At 44.5% G+C, this 14,135-nt stretch overlaps 1 protein-coding gene across 2 annotated transcripts in view; it reads left to right on the top strand.

Moving 5' to 3' along the window:
* Window positions 1-14,135, top strand: part of LOC121458378 (phosphoprotein associated with glycosphingolipid-enriched microdomains 1-like) — a 145,411-nt gene that overhangs the window by 86,419 nt on the left and 44,857 nt on the right. Inside the window, exon 1 of one of the 2 annotated variants that reach the window (XM_041667636.1) lies at window positions 4,139-4,234. The exons of the other annotated variant lie outside the window; for it this stretch is intronic. The gene's annotated coding sequence lies outside the window, so the exon portion shown is untranslated. Of the gene's footprint in view, window positions 1-4,138; window positions 4,235-14,135 lie in introns of those variants that run through there. 2 annotated transcript variants of the gene reach the window in all.

Below are 14,135 nucleotides of genomic sequence, written 5' to 3'. Positions count from 1 at the left end.
AACTGCCATGGAAACTGTGTAGGCAGCCTCTCCCCAGGCCAGCTGCAGAAAGCTCAGGAAGGAGAGATAGCGCTTAGCCCCAGCAGACTGGAAGGAAGTTCACGTTTTGATTTTGCTAAGATGCTGTATGCAGCAGGATAATGTAGCTGATAAGAAACCGCTGTGATCTCTGGTTTTCTGTCTAAAGAATGATACGCAAGGCTGCACAAATCCAGGTTCTGTACCACTCCTGACCAGCCACATCCAGTGGAGAATTGCCTTTGAACTGCTCAAGGAGAACCCAAACAAACAAACAGAAACTGGAAGGGCATGTTTGCCCCTGGAAATCTCTTCCTGCCTTCCCAGTTTCCTCACCACCTTTCCTCACACACGTTATCGTGCCTTCCCCAGAGCTGAACTGGTTGTGGCTAAAGCATGAAGTATTTAGGCTGTTTAAATGCGCCCCTCTGGAGAAGTGCACCACTAACCACATTCACTGTTCTCATCCACAGTGGACGCGTGCTCAGTATCGGTGGAATCTGTTTGTTTAGCTGTAATTTCCCATGCTGAGATGATATTGTAATGGTCTGGCCCACTGGGATGACTTTCGCTGCCAGACCGGGTCTTTTATCAAATGTACAGGTGTGGGTCCCCAAACTCACTACGCCATTGCTCCAAGCGGCTTTTGGCAGGGGAGTTTTTAGGCATGTCACAAACTCCATGTTTGGGCCTTCGTAGGAGTGCCACTGCCAATGTTCAGAGCCTGTACCAGTCATGGGAAACTGTCGGTAGAATAGGTGTGGAAAGAACGTGCTGATCTTCACAGCCCGCTAGCTCGGGGGATGCGGGCAGAGGAGCAGAAAGATGAGAGGTAGCTGGATTGGGGGTCCTAAAATCCCACAAGACAGAAGGCACCGCTAAGCTGAAAGTGTAGGATCGATTTCAGCCAGCGATAGCCACATACATGAAGGAGCCCAAGGACCACGGAGTCCACGAGGATTCTCCTCATGAGACCACGTGGTGCTCTGCCACGGAGCGAGGTGCCCTGCTTCAGCACAAGTTTGCCGCAGTTCTTTGAGAGGGATCTGGGAGACAGTATAATGTCTACACCTCTAGGAATATTCTTTCTTTTTAGTGAGAGCTTTACTGAGCTATAATCTATATACCGTACAAGCATCCATCTAAACGATGCAGCTTAATGGGTTTTAGTATAGAGCATCATTTGTAGAACATTTTTACCAGTGTCTACCTCCCATCTTCCCCAACTCTAAGCAGTAACTCTTTCTCTATGAATTCAGCTTTATTTATTTGGCCATTTTTGGACATTTCTTACCAATGATATTCCATAATATTCAGGGTCACTGGCTTCTTTCCTTTATCATGTCATGTGTTCACAATACATCCATGTTGATCCTATGTCAGTGTGACATTTCGTGCTATATATGAGTAATATGGCCATTATGAATCATATGGCTATGGACCTCTGTATGCCTTGCTTTTGTGTGGATTTCTGGTTTTGTTTTTTCCATATGTACTTAGGAGTAGAACTATTGGATGGGGTGATAGTTCATGGTTAACGCTTTTAGAGAACTTCCAGACTGTTTGGAAAGTGGGTGATCATCTTGCACTTCTTGTGGAGGATCTGCAGGTTCGAATTTCTCCACATCCTGCCAGCACACGACTCTTTCAGCTGGAGCCGAGGAGGCAGCATCTCACTGCCGGTTGCATTTCTTTGATGATGACGTTGACAGTCTGTGAATTTGTTGGTCCTTTTATAACTTCCTCTGGAGAAATGCCTACTCGGACCCTTTGCTCAGTTGGGATTTGGATGTCTTACTGCGTTTTAAGAGGATATATATATATATATTCTTGCTACAATTCCTTTATCAACTGACTTGTACCTGTTTCTCTTCTTTAGGATGTCATCTTTATTATGCATAGTTTTCTAAGTCTCACACCTTTTCTATTTTCTATTTACTGACTGTGCTCTTGGCATCATTATCAGGAGCTGCCTTGGCCAGATCTGATCTCATGGAGATTTACCTGTTTTCTTTCTTAGTAGTTGTGTATGTGTGTGTGTGTGTTTACCTTTTACATTTATCATTTCAACCTAACTTTAACATTGTGTGAGTTCAGGATTCCAGTTCCTGATTTTGTCTGCGGCTGCTACCTGTCCCAGCACTGTTTGCTAAAGAATTGCTCTTTCTCCGCTGAATAGTCTTGGCACTTCTGTTAGCAGGCAATTGACCATGTAAATAAAGGAATGTAAATATATGGGTTTGCTTTCATAGGTGGTAAGTGTTATCCACTGAATCTGTACGTCTGCCTGCCTTGTTAGATGGTGGTAGCACCACTATCTCCATCACCTTGTTTTCCTGGGATATTTCTAACTCATGCTCTACCTATTTTGATGATGCAAAATTATGCAGCACTCTAGACGGTTCAGTTAAGTCAAGCTCTTCATCCATGTCTGGTACTAGAAAGTGTGTGTTTGTGACCCAGGGATTCAGCCTAGACCTTTGAGCGTGACACACCGTGTTCTACCACAAACTCACAAACTGCATCCCCGCCCTGAAATTATATATCTAATATGCAGTGTCAGAATTCACATTTGAAAACAAAAACAACCCTGACCTGAAGCCATTGGACTTGGATAATTAATCTTGCTCATCTTTCTGACTAGTTCAAAAGAGTTTTCTGAGCTTGGGTATTGACATAGAGAAGCCAAGAGGGGATTAGAATGCATCAACATACATGTGCCTGGCAGGAGCCTGGAGGAGGTTTACTTGAAAGCCAATGGAAGAGAAAAACAATATGGCTGGAATTCACTGAGCCCAGGAACACTTCACTCAGTGCAGCCTTGTCCCTCCCACTTTGTGTGATTGACAGAGAGAGACATGGATTTGAATTAGAGGAAGACAGCCCAGGATTGTGCCTCTAATTCTGATCTTTTTAGATTTAGTTTAGAAATAAGAAAATAATAATATAGCTGAACGCATTGGCAAACAAAAGTAAGCCTTTCTTCCCTTGACAGCTGGCAGAGAAAGAATAGTTGCACCTTCATATAATATAAATAAAGTGCCGATTCTGCGCCAAAGAAAGCAACACTCAGAAATTACAATATATTCAAAAGAGCAGCAGTTAATACAAATCTGAGTGGCTGATGTCCTACAAGTGAATGTGAAAAACAAAGCAGAATTTGTACCTCAGTCTGCTAGCATAAAGAAATCGTAGGACTTAGACAGCAGCCGGGACAGCCTCGTTAGAATGAGCTCATTCCTTCACAGTCCAGTCCTCTCCTCTCCCTCCTTGCCCCGCCCCCATCATGGTGTCTCCTGGGGCCAAAGAGGCAGCTCATCAATTAAGAGTGCTTGTTGCTCTTCCAGAAGAGCCAGGTTGGGCTCCTCAGAACTTCCTGTAACTCCAGCTCAAGGGGCTCCAACACTTCTTCCGGCCTTCACTGGCACCCACACACATGACATCCAGATGCACACACAAACACATAAATATTTTAAAAGATAAAACTAGGTATTCAGTGCAGAAGAGACATGTTAAAGGATGGGAAGTGAAGCAGAGAGCAGAGGGAGGTGGGAGAAGGGCTGGGCAGACCAACGACAGGATGTGGGAGCCGATGAATGGGGACGGTCGAGGGAGTCTTCCGGAGCTGCCTCCATTTCTGAGAATCCTTCTCATCCCCATAGTGGGGCGCTGATGGGATGATAAGGGGTCAGACCCCCTCACCACCACAGCTTCCTTTCCATCAGAAAATGTCAGAGTTGAGTCATGGCTTACCTTGCCAAAACCTCTGAATGTTCTTTTCAGATAAATACTGCGTTTTACCTCCAATGTCGGTAACAGTTACTTGATCTTAATTGTACTACAGTCACAAACTGGGAAGACTGAGAAATTTTTTAAAAAGTAGATTGATTTATATTGGATCAAATAATAATGTGACTGTTATTTCAGAGGGGAAAAGTTGTACATATTCACTGTGGTGGTTGCTTTTGCTTGTTTAGAAGTTAAACCTGCAGCCTCTGTAGAGAGGAATGCAAAGCCTGATGTCTGGTAGACAGGCCAGGATTTTACAGTAAGCTGGCAAGTGTCTTTCACAGCCTATCCATAGCCTCCCCTGCCCCCAACATTCTTTCTTTGTGGTTACAGGCCAAGGAAGGAGAGGGAATCTCCCATAACGACGTTTGAACGGAGCACATTATTAGAACGCAGAAATACTTTTTTGGACAACTATTTCTCCAAGGTAAATGTTGCCATTGTAGGAAGAAGGGAGCACAGGGTTAGCATTTTCAGATGGCCGTGGGACCGGCTGCACAGAGCTTTGATTGTCTAGTCTGGTGCAGACTGGGACTGTGTGAGTGAAAGGGGGGGAGAGAGAAGAAAGGAAGGCTGTCGCAGCTTCCTGCAGCCTCACTAAATGTGTCACCAGGAGAGCCCCATCTCCCCCTGGGAGACCACGGGGCTGGTCAGCAAGTGTGTGGGAAAAGGGGGGCGGGCAAGACTGTGTTTAGACTGGACATAACTTTCATTCCTCCATGATGAAAGAGTCAAGGGACCTAAATAAAGGTCAGATAACGTGTGTGTTCCATACCTGTCACATGGGGGGTTGGGGGGCCAGACTAAGACACAAATAAGAAAAGTTTTAAAAACTCTGTTCTTTTCTGAAAATGCACACCAAGTAATCCTTTCACAGATTTCATGCAAAAAGCTTTCTAAACGTCTCATTTTGAAAGGTCACATGCTTAATGCCTGTGTTCTAAAGAAAAGCCATTGAGGGGGAGACAGACAGTCCTCGGGACCTGCAGGAGTGGGCTAGCCTTGTCTTACATATCCAGGAAATAGCTGCGGGCTCTTCCTCTCTGAATCACGAGCTTAGCAGGCACCAAGCCTTACAGGACACTTGTGACCCAGCTCCTAGTGTCTTAATCCTCTGCAGTACCTCTGCTGCTCTGCAGTTTGTAGCGAAAGGCTATTTTCACTAAGCCCTGAGGTTTTTTTAAGATGAAGCATTTCCACCTTTTTCCTTACAAAAGTGTCTGTGTGCTCATATCCAGAGGGATAAAACAATATACAGCCGGAATGGAAATCTACTTGTCAACCTTCTCTGATTAGAAGATAATACATGGTTGGCGGTCGTCCACCCTTGCTGTTCTGGAAAGCAGTTTCAGATTGGCAAGTGGAGAGTGTTCTGTCCTCCCCTCCCCCTGGCGGTTCTCCTCGGAAGGCTTGTGGGAGTGTAGGCTGTACATTAGAGGAGAGCTTTGTGATACTATTCATTCTCTCTCTGACAGAGAAGACATTGTTTGCTCACTGTAATAGTCTTGGCAGGAATCTCTGCTGTGCATACAGAATGGGGAAATGGCAGAGCAGTGGGAAAGCTCAGAATCCTAAGAAACACATCAGCTTGGGGATTTTTTTAAATATATTTTAATAGCTTCTCATTACCAAGATGCAAGTTATAATTTGGGGAACGTTTTCCTTGGCTCATTTCTTTGCGCTGCATTATTCGTGTGTTACAGAGACAGGCCCTCAGAGAGCAGGGTGCCATCTCAGGCTGCAGCGCCAAGACTCTCCGTCCTCCCTGCGTGTGCCAGACAGCCTTAGATGGTGCTCCTATGCATGAGTGCTCACAGTGTTGCCAGTGACGTTAGCCTGAAACTCACTGAAACCATTATGTCCCCCTAAATAAGAGAAAAGGCACAGTTAACGGTGGGCTGAGAGTAAGAGGTGCGTGGCGAGGGACGCAGAGAGGGTGCCACCCACGGTGCTCCAGACCTTTAAAGGCACCAGCTGAAGAAGGAAGTGGTCAAAGTCTCTGCAGTCTGGACTGGATGCTGCCAGGGCAGAAACAGAGACTCGAGCTGAGGCCGGGCCCAAGTTTGGAGCTTGACCTCAAGCTCGCACTGACTATGCTCGTTCCCCAGCCTTGCCTAGAACAACCCCTTGAATATTTCCCAGCTGCTGCAATTCATAGATCCTGAGATTTCTAAGTGTGCAGTTGATAGTGTCAGGTCCTGAGGTTGTTGCCACCCTTCCAGGGCCTTTGAGGTCACCTTTGATTCATCCTACACAGCTAAGGCCATCTTTTACTTGACCCTGGTGACATGAGTAATGCAAATTATTTGTTTGTTGTTTTTAAACTTGGAAGTATTTGTTGATAATCTTTTTAAATATGATTGTGTTTCTTTTTTCTACATCATATATTTTTAATTGTTTTTAAAATGTTTTTGTGATTATAACATATAGAAAGAGGGCAGGAGCTGAAACTCAGTAGCAGCATATGTGCCTCATGTGCCTGAGGACCTCCATTCACTCCTGAGACTCACAACCCACAATAATAAATACTAATGGTGATAAATAAACTGAAGCGAGAGTAGAGGAGGGCAAACATAGGACAATGTTTGGGACCGAATAACAATAAATCAATAAAAATGACTGAGACTTTCAGCAACCTTACTCCCTCCCTTCCTTGTTTCCAGATGATGCATTTCAGTTTAGCTGCTTTTAATGTCTTTTGTTATTTCTAACAACTGGGTAGAGTATGCCACTGTGCGAGCCACCTAGAGATCTGGGTCAGCCACTTCTGCCTGTGTCCGGTCTGTGGAGGGGTTGCTTAGATGGAAGGCTGTCTGCAGCCGACCTGGAGACATCATGACTTTGGCACCCATGGCTTCCAGGAGAAACTCACTTGTTTCTCTTGAGTCTGGACCCCCCAGTAACACCGTAGTCTGGGCTTTCCATCCCTGTGAGCACAGCTCTTCAAGAGGGACAGGATTAGGGGCTCACAGGCAGCTAGATCCTTGGAGGAACCAGTACTAACTGGTTAGCTACGGTTGTCCTGAAGGGAGGACCACTAGTGTACGTCATCTCTGTCCACTGTGAGAAGAAATGTCTATGAAGGGAAGATACAGCCAATCTGAGCGGTGCTTTTCTGTTTAACAGACACTTTGCGGCTTCTGGAAAGGGACCGGGCAAGTACTGAGGTCTTAAACTGCGGCCTACATAGCTGCCATATTGTGATTGTTAGGATACCCATTTTCCTGAAGATGAAACATAAGTTCAGAGAGTGTAAGAACTTGGGTGAAAAGAACAGAGTCAACCATGCCACCCAGCAACAGCTGTAGTATCTGGGCTTAGGACGCCAGGTGTCCTACCACCACAGGGGCCCCCGGGACCACACCAGGTGCCCTCGGGACCACACCAGAGCTTGCCAAGCTTCACTTCCTTTAGATCTATAGGCAACGGTCACACACACTTGGAGACAACCTTTGTCTGATTGTGCTCACCTCTGTTGGAAAGTTATCTACAACCTCCTCCTGTCTAAAGTGGACAGAAGATAGTAGTCATTAAAAACAAAATGCCAGCCGTGTCCTTCCCGGCCCTCCACGGATCCATTACCCTCTCCACTGCTGGGAGACGAAGCTCCTTGGGGGCAGCATGACATCCCACCTTCGAGTGCACCCTCAGCTGAGGCTGATGTGTCAGGAGATAGACATGTGCCATCTCTGTCCTCCACCTGATTCCTGGAATCTCATCTTAACTCAGAACCTCCCAAGGTGCGTTCCAAGGAGTCTTCATAGGTGCAGCTTCCAACCATGGCCCCGAAGAAAAGAGAGACGAAGTTAGAGATGATTAAGTTGATTCACTTGTTATAAAACTTCCTCAGAATTTTCTTGTGACTCTCTAAAGTGAGGTGTGGCCTGGAGAGTTTCCCTCCGGTGGGGGGAGGTATTTCTCGGCATCTCTCAGAGAGTACCATCCTAAAGAACAGGATTGAGGAAAGAGTCTCATGAACCGGAGGCCACCATATGCTAACTAAAACTCATAAACTCCTTTTAGGATCCCTGCCTTGCAGTCAGACTTTGAAACAATAGCCACTGACACCTGGGGTTTCTCGTCTGTGAAATATGCCACATAGAACTAGATTATTTCTAAGCCCTTTTTATCTTTATTACCTGGGGACTGTTGATTACACGCCCTATTCCGGAGCACATGGTACACAGCACATGGAGACGAAAGCATGGCAGGAGTGAACTGAGGTACAGGGAAAAGGGAGAAGGGATGACGAAATAGAGATGCAGTGTGCAAGATCCTGGGCTGTGGCTCTGATAGAAACAGGTTTTATTTTATTTTATTTTAAACAGTTTGAAAGGGAGCTGTGTCCTTTGCTTCATGATTAGTGATGTTCTAAACCCAAACAATTAAACATTTCCAGAAGAAACAACTGTCCCAGTTTTGAGACCAAATTTTTTCCCATAGTCCTTTAGGTAGCAATTTTGGCTCTGCCGCAAGACTTGGGACCTCAGCAGGTGTGAGCCACAGGAGGCTGTCGTGCATTGTCCTCATGCCTGAGCTCCTGAACCATGCAGCCATGCTTGTGTGTGTGATGTGTGAATCTTGACTGTCTGAGGGATTCTCTAAAGCCTGGCGAGCTGTGTGACAGAAAGCTCCAGGTCCCTAGGTTAGTCCCAGGAAATGCGGTCAATGGCAAAGCATGCTAGCCTGCCTTTCACCTGGCCCTTGCTCTCAGGACCCCATCGTCTTTCCCTTCACTCTGTAATTTCTTAAGATGTGCCTGGGCCTAGACTATAGCAGCGAGTTCTTCCTAGCAGCTGTGCCACAGCAATCCCTGGGATTCAGCATGTCCAGGGTGTACACATTTCATAATGCTAACGATGGTGCTAACATGGATCAAGCCCAATTGCTGTCTTTAAAGAACTGATAAATGAAATGATGACCTAGATGTTTAAGAAAATAATAATGTTTCAGAAAGGTGTTTTGGAATGTGTCAACAGAAAAAGTCGGGTGAGCGAGCACACTTTTTCCTTAGGGTTTGTGTAAACATTCAGAATTTTCCTCTCCATTTTCTATAGTTTTCAGTATCAGTTAAAAGTGGTTTCTCTCTACGTATAATGGATAGCCAGTTGTTGACAGTGAACATTAGGAGACATTGCTCTCTCCACATTACCTTCTGCAGTTACGTGGTCAGAAATTGTACATAGTTCTTGGGACTTTGGGAAGAGAGAGAGTAATAACACGTTACATACAAATTTCAGGTACATGCATAGCTAAATCAGCGGCCACCACAGCATTCATAACTGCTTGCACTGCACCTTGCTTAAGCCCAAGCTTATCATCATTCAGTCATAGATCACGAGGGACGCACATATCAGGGAGGGCACACAAGCCCACAACCCACCCTGCTGACTGGTGAACCCATGGTCACACATACAGCCCTGATTAAACTCAACAGATCGCAGATAAAACACAAAATGTGACCCAGTAATGGTGGCACACACCTTTAATCACAACACTTGGGAGGTGGAGGCAGGCAGATCCCTGAGTTCGAGGCCAGCCTGCTCTGCAGAGTTCCAGGACAGCCAGGGCTACGCAGAGAAACCCTGTCTCAACAAACAAACTTTACAAAAGCATGAATGTGAAAAAGACAGTTATAAAGAGGGTTGCCATGGATGGAGAGACCTAGGAAAGGGCGGGAGTGAGAGGAACCAGAATTTATTTTATATGTTATTTGCAAGCTTATCAAAGAAAATTAATTGGATATGTATGTGTGTGTGCCAAAAGTTTTTTGCCAGGTTATTTTATTTTGTTATTAACCACAGAAAAAATTTGTAAATTCAATATTTTGTCCAAATTCAAGATACCATAATGATAGTTATTATAAACAACTTTTATCTATTTTAGTATCATGAGATATTAAATGTAGCTTGAAAATTACATTCTTAGTTCTTAAACCAAGAATATGTAGCATAATTAACATTTCAAAACTGTTTGGTGGGGCTGGAAAGATGACTCAGTGGTTAGGAGCACTTGTTGCTCTGGCAAAGGATCCAGGTACAGTTTCCAGCCTCTCATGGCCGCTCACAGCCATCTTTAACTCTAGTTCCAGGGGGTCCAAAGCCTCTCCTGACTTCTGCAGACACCACACATGCATGCAGTGCACAGACATACATACAGGCAAAGCACTCATGCTCATAGATTAAATCTTTTTAAAAAGGTATTTTAATTTGTCAAGTATGCATTCCATTACAAAATAGATTTAAGATTTATTTACTTTTCTGTATATTAGCCTGCATGTATGTCTACACCACATGTGTGCCTGGTGTTCAGGGAGGCTAAAGGAGGGTACCAGATTCCTGGAACTGGAGTTACAGGTGGTTCTTATCCCCCAATTTGGTGCTGAGAATTGAACCTTGGTCCTCTAAAAGAACAGCCAGTGCTCTTAACCCCTGAGCCATCTCTCCAGCCCCCAAATCACAGGTTATGTTTGTTTGTTTGTATGTGTGTTTGTTTCTGCACCATCCGGGACTGAACTCAGGGTCTCATGGGTGAGGCAAGTGCTCTTCCACTGAGCCATAGCCCCAACCCAAATCTTGCCACTCTTATGATCCATCGAATACAGTTACTTTATTACTATATCTGTATACTGGATGACTGATTAAAAGCAGGTAGTCTCTTAAAACTTGTAATTGGATATGAGGCCTAATCAGTTGCAGAGGAAATCCTAAAGTCCACTGGGATCGTCATTTTATTAAAGGAAATGTCAGAAGCTGTGCTCACAACACCACTACCCCATCCATGCCAAGTCTCCTGGAGTTTTCTGTCCAAGGAGTCACCTCTTCAGATGAATAATGACCTTAAATGTCTTTGCAAATCCCTACACTGTTTATGTTCTCTACATTGACAGAGAGACCCATACTGTTTCTGAAATGCCAATCAGAGACCAGTGACACTTCTCCATTGATGGTTCTTTTTTATCATAAAAAGATTTCCCAAAAATTTCTACATTCCATTAAAACATCTTAGTTTTCCTTCCTTTGTGCCTTTGGGCACTAGGGTGTTGTTAGGATCTCCCTATTTGGCAGGCTTATCAGTTTTGAAATTCTGCCTTTATTCATTCCTTCCATCATAGTAGATAAAACTTACCTCTGCTATTACATTCAAACACCACTAACGAAGTTCAGAATTATTTAACTTCCCTGTCGTCCTAGAAGGTTAGTTGACTCTTCTTGTTAATTTAAAGCCCACCTGTCGTCACAGCACTGTGGAGTATTCATTGGGCAGGACAGCAACAGACAAGCCCATTTGGTGAAGTGTCTTTTACATTGCACTAACTGAAGTAAATACAGCATTTCCTGTCATAATAACTAGTTGTTGTTTTCAAACTTTGAAAGAACAATTCATTAGTACTGGGGAGAAAAGATGTTAAAGTGCTATGCTCGGCAACCTGGAGGATGTTTTTAGCCTTTGGATTTCCCATTTACAGCACAGCATCACTCAGAGTAGAATGATTGGCATCTCTCTACAGGACACCAACGCTTTAGCATTCTCTCTTGTGACCTGACAACTCACGTCAAAGTCAGATGAATCAATCTTGTTTGGGAAATGATCGCTGAATCACTGTGGGCTTTAAGAACATAACTTCCTCAAGCCAGAGATGGCAAATGATACAGTAGTATCGTGGTTGCGTGTGAAATGCCTGCTACTTCCTCCACTCTGTCCTATCCCTTGCCTTTTAGGTTTTGAAGATGTGTTAACAATCAGAGACCAGGTGTCGGGTCCTTCCAAATGTCACATTCTTTTCGACTTAACCTTTCTCCTGCCCATGGTGTACGTCTCATAATTAAGACTTGGGATTACTTCATTAACATGTGCCCTTTTCCTTTATAGAAGAGAACAGGAGAGAGTAATCTGTAGGACTGCTGCCTTTGTGCCCCAGGGGAAAAATACTCGTGCCCAGTGCCCATTCGTTCCTTCCCTGTCACACCCAGGGAGCGAATGCGCCTCCCATTCCCTTCCCCTTCTCTCCCTCCTGCCCATCTCTCAAAGAGAAAGGAGACAACTAAATGCAGTGCACCATCCTGGGAAGGGTCCTGGGACAAAAATACAATCACGAGAGCCCTTGTGTCCCAGCACTTGAAAGATGGAAACAGGAAGATTGCTTCCAGTTCAAGGCCAACAGAATGAGACTCTTGTCTTCAAAAACATTAGATAAATTCTAAGAGATATGGATTAAATGATAATAGTGTGCCAATGTTAGTTTATAGATTATAGCATGCTAATAGAAGAAGCTAGTGATGGGCTAGAAAAAGTAGAACAGATACTTTTTTAAGCTGACATAGTAAATTGCTGTACTCGTCTTCAGCCCACTTTGTAAGAAGAACCGGTGTAGAAAGTGATTATTTCTGCCCTCCCTAAATCCTCCACTGAACATAACCATGCAGAAGTTGGCAAAACAGGCATTCAGCAAAGGCTGGGACCAGCTCTAGTCCTGCAGCCCGATTTTGTGCAGTGGAATACTCTCCCGATGCCGGAGAGAGGACGCAGACACAGACATCCAGGCGTGATTCCCAGACACCGGGGTGGAGCACCGCTGGTCTGTCTCTTGACCTTGTTTCCTGTCTGTGGAGTCAAGTCTGGGAATGTTTGTCCTATGATTCAGAATATTATCTTAGAAGTGCATTTGTAAATGCAGCCACAGAATTTATTAAGGATGAAATGTTGACATTAAAGTGATCTGTATATATTGTATACTCTATAACAAGATTTTTGTAATTTTGGCACTTTTGAACTCGTATCCAAAACAGTTATGATTTTGAAAGTGACAGTAGTGACATGTGAGAGTCGCTCACACACCAGGAAGATGAAACCACTTTCTTTGACAACCCCATGTTGAATCTGAACCTAACATTAAAATCACTCTAAAATACCACATGGTAGCTTCAATTGTGAAAAGATGACTTTATTCACACAGTGATGATATTTTCAGAGAAAGAGTTTAGATTAATGTGCTTTTAGACTATGCACTTAAATGATAATTAGCGTTGGTGTATTTTTTAATGCAGTCTGCAGTGTTATGTGTTTTTTAAGTTAGGTCAATAAAATCTTGAATGTCCATTTATGTTGGGGGCTTTTAGGACATTTTGGGTTCACATTATGCTTAGAGTTAATCATAGGGGCATTCCTTATCTAGTAATTATTTCTTAATTCCTCCGGAGCCTGTCATTATCTAGTATAGGAAATTATCTTCCAGTTGTTGTCCAGCAGTGCCGAGTTTTGATTACAGGCATATTAAAGAGGTTTTGTTATAATTACCTAAGATGTTAAATCCCGTAGTGGCAGTGAGGGAAGGGAAGCCGTGCAAGGCTGACTGCTCAGGTAACCCACAGGTTTTTAGTGTCCCCACATGCAAGCTGTACCCCAGAACTAATTAACCCAGTCTCCACGGGCTTTTCTTTAAAGCTCCCAGGTGTTTCTAATGTGCAACTGGAGTTGATAAAGCAAGACCCCTCCAAGGTGGCCCCATCACAGAACGCGCCTGCTGTGTGTGACTGTGTGGCTTGAGCTGGGGAACCCAAGAGGAACACAGTTTCAAAGAGAAAGTCACTTGCCAGCATTCCAACAAACAGCAGCTGGTGGCTTACCCTGCGCTCCATTCAGTAGACACTAGACGCGGGAGACGTGGTCCTGACTTTGGAGCTATGGCTCTCGTGTGATGCCGGCTTTGCCTTGTTCTGCTCGCCACCTTCCTTCCTGCATAGGGTCACTAGCAACTGACAGTAAGCAGCACCTGCTAATGTCAGAGCCCACGATGCTCCTACTCTAAAAAGCCACAGTTCTCGGCTTCCGGCATGAGACCTCAAGTTCAATATCCATAGCCTCCTTTATGGAGAGAAATCCAGAGTTCTGGTTTGTTAGGATGTTGTGTTACGGAGTGGCGGGCTGTGTCCCGCCACCCGGCTAGCTTTACCCAAAATAATTACACGGAAACTGGGCGCCATTCTGTTGAAATACAGAGCGGCGAGGCTGTGTCCCGCCACCCGGCTAGCTTTACCCGAAATAATTACACGGAAACTGTATTCTTTTAAACACTGCCTGACCCATTAGTTTCAGTTTCATATTGGCTAGCTTTTACATATTGATCTAACCCATTTCTATTAATCTGTGTAGCCCACGAGCTGGCTTACCAGGAATGATCTTAACCTGCCTCTGTCTGGAGTGGGAGAATCATGGCGACTCCCTGACTCAGCTTCTTTCTCCCAGCATTCCGTTCTGTTTACTCCGCCTACCTAAGGGTTGGCCTATCAAATGGGTCTAGGCAGTTTCTTTATTAATAAGAAATTACT

The sequence above is a fragment of the Microtus oregoni genome, unplaced genomic scaffold (assembly GCF_018167655.1).
Source record: "Microtus oregoni isolate MIOR12 unplaced genomic scaffold, Mior012 000017F_ref0000208, whole genome shotgun sequence".
Lineage (NCBI taxonomy): Eukaryota > Metazoa > Chordata > Mammalia > Rodentia > Cricetidae > Microtus > Microtus oregoni.
This window is presented reverse-complemented; position numbering and strand designations above follow the sequence as displayed.